Below are 5,199 nucleotides of genomic sequence, written 5' to 3'. Positions count from 1 at the left end.
AATATGCTGTGCTTTCTTTATCTGTCAGGAAAGTCAGTGTTTTGTAAGCACCGAAAAATGACTTCAAATCAGTCAGTAAAATAATGATGGGTATTTTAAGCTTGCATCTCTAAATCTAATCTGCGATTCGTTTTTATAAACCATCATTGGGCAAAGGCCGTAATAATGAATTGCAAAAGCGAACGAACGATATTGTCATTGATTTAAATCAAGAATGAATATTGTATTGAATTGCACCAACGCCTCACTGCAGTTCAATTTCTTCAGTGTGGTCTGCATCACGCGATCTTTTCTCACTCCGAAACTGCGCAATTCTGTTTTTCGATTTAACCACAGAATCTCTGAACTCCTTCATTCTTGCATAATAGATTATTGGATTCAAACAGGAGTTTATGGCAACAAGCAATGTGGAGCAGGTAACCCAGAGGATCGAAATGGTCACCAGCGGTCTTGGTTTGACTGAATCGCAATTGTTAAGTTTAACGTCTCTTAGTCTTTCTGTGATGAGAAAGAAATTCCCAAAGTGGTTTGACCAGACATAAAGGTAAAAACACAGCACTGGAATGTTACAAAGAATGTAAATTCCCGTAATGATTATCACTGTTAAAGTTGCTTCTTGAAGCTTACTTTTTTTGTTGGACACGGATGATTTCATATTTCTTTCCTTCTTCTGAGCAGCTTTCAGTTTGTAAACAGAAACAACGAAGCTCCCAACAATAGGAACAACTGGTAGACCCAGAAGAATGGTAAAGAATACTGACTGATAAAATGCATAGTTCGAGTCTTCTGTGTCAGACAGAATATAACAAATTCCGAGCCGCTCGTCGTGCCTATATTTCACATCATCGTACACTGATGGGGTTGTTGCGAAGTGAGCAACTAGCTTCTCAGTGATCATAAGAAGTGTAAGGGCAGCTAGGAAGATGGCAGGTTTTCTGATGGTGAGCTTTTTGAGGGGGTAGAGAAGAATCAGACATCTAGAGAAGCTGAGAATGGCCACAAGAAATACAGACAGGACAGGAAGAATGTTCCAGAGTAGTCCCCAGATGGTACAGAAAGTTGGGTCATCAAAAATCACCGACGTTATGCTGTCATCATTCGTGATATTGCTCTTAGTATCATCCTTCTTGAGTATGCCCTTAACTCTGTAGGCGCTTTCGATCAGAGGGAAGACCAGGAAGCAGATGAGAAAATCAATGAAAGTTATCATCCGGTAGAGATAGGTCATGTAGATTTTATTAGCAGCTGCTCCGGTTTTACGTTTAATGAAATACAGAAATGATAAAATGTTAGTCGGTGTTCCAAATACCATGCAGATTGTGCAGATTACCCCAATGGTAAGTCTGACTGTAACTATCGTAGCTACAAGATCTTTATCGAGACAGCGCATCTTTTATCTCAAAATCTTCTATGGATGGTAAAATCTATTATTTGAAATAGTTAAATTTAAATATATATAATAATCGTTAGTGTCATTACATCAATAATTGTGAGTCTCATTACTATACAGCCTTAATATAATGCATAACCAACATATCAAAACCGTTCAATCCTTATGAATTACGAATCATAAAACCAATTATTTACTAATTAATTACTAATTAATTACTAATTAATTAGTAATCAATCACTAACACTTTGAACGACAACTCACAACAGATACAGAGTAAGACATGATGAAGTTCAGAATGGTCACAAGTTTATGACTTGTGTGATCATTTTATTTTCACCATTTAAATAAAAGAACAAGGGATGTAGAAAAATCGCAGTTGTAAGGTCTCACATTCTCAATTCTACTGAGCAACAGGACTAAATTATGGGTATTTAAAGCTATAAATGATAGTAAATAGTAATTACTAGATCGTGAATGATAGTTCTCCAGCTAATGTTGACAATAATTATAGAAATAAAATAACGTTCGGTGGAAAAGACACCTGGCAAAAGCACATGCTCTGCAAATAATCACTTCAATAAAAGACGTAAATATGGGTTCATCGTAAAATCTAAACATATGCTTGGAACAGCAGTAGAGATTCTCCGATAACTTTATTCAATCGTTTTCATTTACACTCTACAGATCATAGACGGTACTTTTACGAAAGTTTTGTTCTCTTTGTTTTTGATTTTACGACATGCATTTAAATAATAACTATTATTAATGTGCAAGACCAGGTTGATTTTTTCAGTGACTGACAAAAAAATATGTGCTATCAAATTAATTCCTGATAAAGAATGGTAAAAGCGAGCTTAATCAATTTCATTCATAATCATGGGAAGGTTACTTGTTCCTGTAAGAACAAAGATATCAACAAAAGGTGTGGCGGCAGATGTTAATGCTCAAAGAAAGGAGTGCTCTGCAATGCATCTGTTGATCGATGGTGTCAACCCATCGAGATCGTTGCTCTGCGATGATGCGACGATGCGACGATGCGACGATGCGACGATGCGACGATGCGACGAAGCAAGAATGCTAGTTTGCGCGGCGCGGCGAAGTCCTCCAATGCATCTGTCAAAAGATTTGTTGCAACACGGACAAAGATAGGGGCCTACCTAAGAGAAAGCAGCCATTGACATCTAAGAAATAAACGTAGAAAGACTAAGAAAGAGTAACATAAACAAAGAGTAAATTCTTAAATTTCCTAAGGTATTGAACAATCATAATATGAATGAAACAATTTTAATTTTATTGAATATATAGGTCACACAATAAATATATAGGTCACACAAACAAACAAACAAAAACAAATACAATGAGTTAAGATACTCCATGAGTTAAGTGTGTATGTTTAATAAAAGAGAATTATCTTCACAGGTGTCGATAACATCACGATTTGAAGATGCAGAACAACAAGCTACAGACAGGGTTCACTGGAGAGGTCTAATACACCGGAGAAAGGAGTTACTATGGGGTGCAGGCCACTCCAACGACTAGGAGGAGACCTTTTCAAGTACAAGTAAGTACTCCATGAGTTAAGTGTGTATGTTTAATAAAAGAGAATTATAGGAAAGTAATGTGAACTATACATCTTGACGTCATGCCAAATGACCGAAGTAGTGAACACTAGAAAATAAATGAAGAAATGTCTCCAGATGCTTCTGTCGCCTTAGTTGGAAAGGGGTCAGGCAAGTAGATTATGATTTTTCTTTTGCATTCACGGCCAAGAAGAATTACTTGCAACTGCAATGGTGCAAACATTTCTAAAAATAGGGTTTGACCTAATAACTGAACAACCTGAAGTCTGTAGACTTTATAACTATACTCTACCCCACTCAATGTGATTATTCTGACCATTTTAATGCCCAAGATGAGCGTTTAGCTCCAATTAGTAGCTGAGATATTCTGAAATAAATGTGATAATTATTACTCGCGAAACCACAAAAGGGTGTGGTCATATAACTGATCATCAACCTTAAGTGTGAGGACTTTGAAACCATGATGTTCTACTTCCTTAAATATGTCGATTCTGACCATTTTCATACCCAAGTTTATTTCTTTTCTCCAATCAGAAGTTGAGATATGTGGGTCTAGATATCGCGAAAGCGCCAAAAATGGCGTGGTCAATTGCGCAAAACTACCCTATATTCAGTCTACCCAAGCCAAATTCGTTTCTGAGGGGTCCCTTGAGCTGTTCCAGGTCTCAAACCTCGGGACGGAAGACGTGTCTGCGGGAATATTCGCAGATCATTCATTATGAGGACTATCAAATTAATTCCTGTTAAGAATGGTAAATGCGAGCAATCAATTTCATTCAATTTCATGGGAAGGTCATTTTTCCGTTTTGGAAAAAATGGAAACCAACATTTTGGTTTTTGGCGCACCAATTCAACCTCAGACACCACCCTATGACGAGGGATTGAAGGCCAGATAACACCATAGGTTTCATCCAGCTAAGCTAGTGCAGCTAGTGCAAGGCGCATCAGTTGCAGACTAAAAGACCCCTATTTTTCACCCAAGTCCATGGTGCGTCAATTTTTCATCACATACTTGAGAACTAATAGAAGTTCTAAAAAAATTACAAACACGCACATACAAGTACATATTTTTGTATTCTGTATAATGCATAGTGTAGGTACACTATCAAAATTGCACAATAAGCACATTGCACAATGTACAATGTATTCTGTCTAACTTGTAACTTATGTATCAGTATAGCATATCCGTATGATGTATAGTATATCCGCCGTCAAATATTGCAAATGCTGCTTACGAAACAGCTTGTTATCTATAACTATTACATTGTATTGTGTATCTTCTTGCCTTTTCTCTGCGTGTATCCATGTACCTGTACCTATAGTGTAAGATACGTCAATTTTATTTGACACTTTTGTAGTAGTGCCTAGTTCATTCATTATATTTCCAAATCTTACCCCTAACAAAACATTCACGATGTAAATTTGTCATTCTAAATACTCCAGCATAGAATTTAGTAGCATACCTGAATAGGTAGATGCAAACTTTGTGAGATACATTCTCGGTCGATGTTTGAATTTGTTTGCTTCAGACATTTTGGCGTGTTTCCTAGTATTCGAGCTTGCTTTGAGCGTAAATTTAACTTTTTAAGCGCCCTTTACGTACTCGAACTGCGCTGTAGAATTTTCGCGATTACATCGCCCTATTTACTTCAAGAGCTTGTACTTGTAGTTTGTAGTCTGTAGGCTACACAATGTAAGATACTAGATAGGCGCTATTGAAATAAAATGGACGCAAAAGAACGTGCGTTGTTAGTTTATATCATACAATTGTCGTTCTGTGACTAGACGAGTTTTAGCTTATTAGTAAATGCTGGATACATTCTTTAACAGTCTTTAATTGTTCATTATAAGACTTTGTTCCACAACACGACCATGCTCCTCACGTACTCCTCCCCGCTACTCTAGGACCATATATTTATTATAAGAAAGCATAATTTATGACCATATGCTTATATCAATATGGCAGGGGGCGAATTTACATCCTAGCCACGTAGTGTTAAGTGTTATAACAATTTAGATTTGCAGTAGTAATTCAATTGCTAGTTTCTCTTCAACCCTACTACAGTATCCTTGTAGTAGATTACGATGTTCTGCAGCCTACTTCCTAAAGGTTTACATTGAATAACTATTTTGGCGATGTCCTCTAGATATTCGTGTGGTTCATTTTCTGATTTTGCTTTTAAGTTTTAGTCTCACTTTTCAGAATCATTTTAATTTCCATTTCTG

Source organism: Bolinopsis microptera, chromosome 2, assembly GCF_026151205.1.
Source record: "Bolinopsis microptera isolate Bmic1 chromosome 2, MBARI_Bmic_1.0, whole genome shotgun sequence".
Lineage (NCBI taxonomy): Eukaryota > Metazoa > Ctenophora > Tentaculata > Lobata > Bolinopsidae > Bolinopsis > Bolinopsis microptera.
This window is presented reverse-complemented; position numbering follows the sequence as displayed.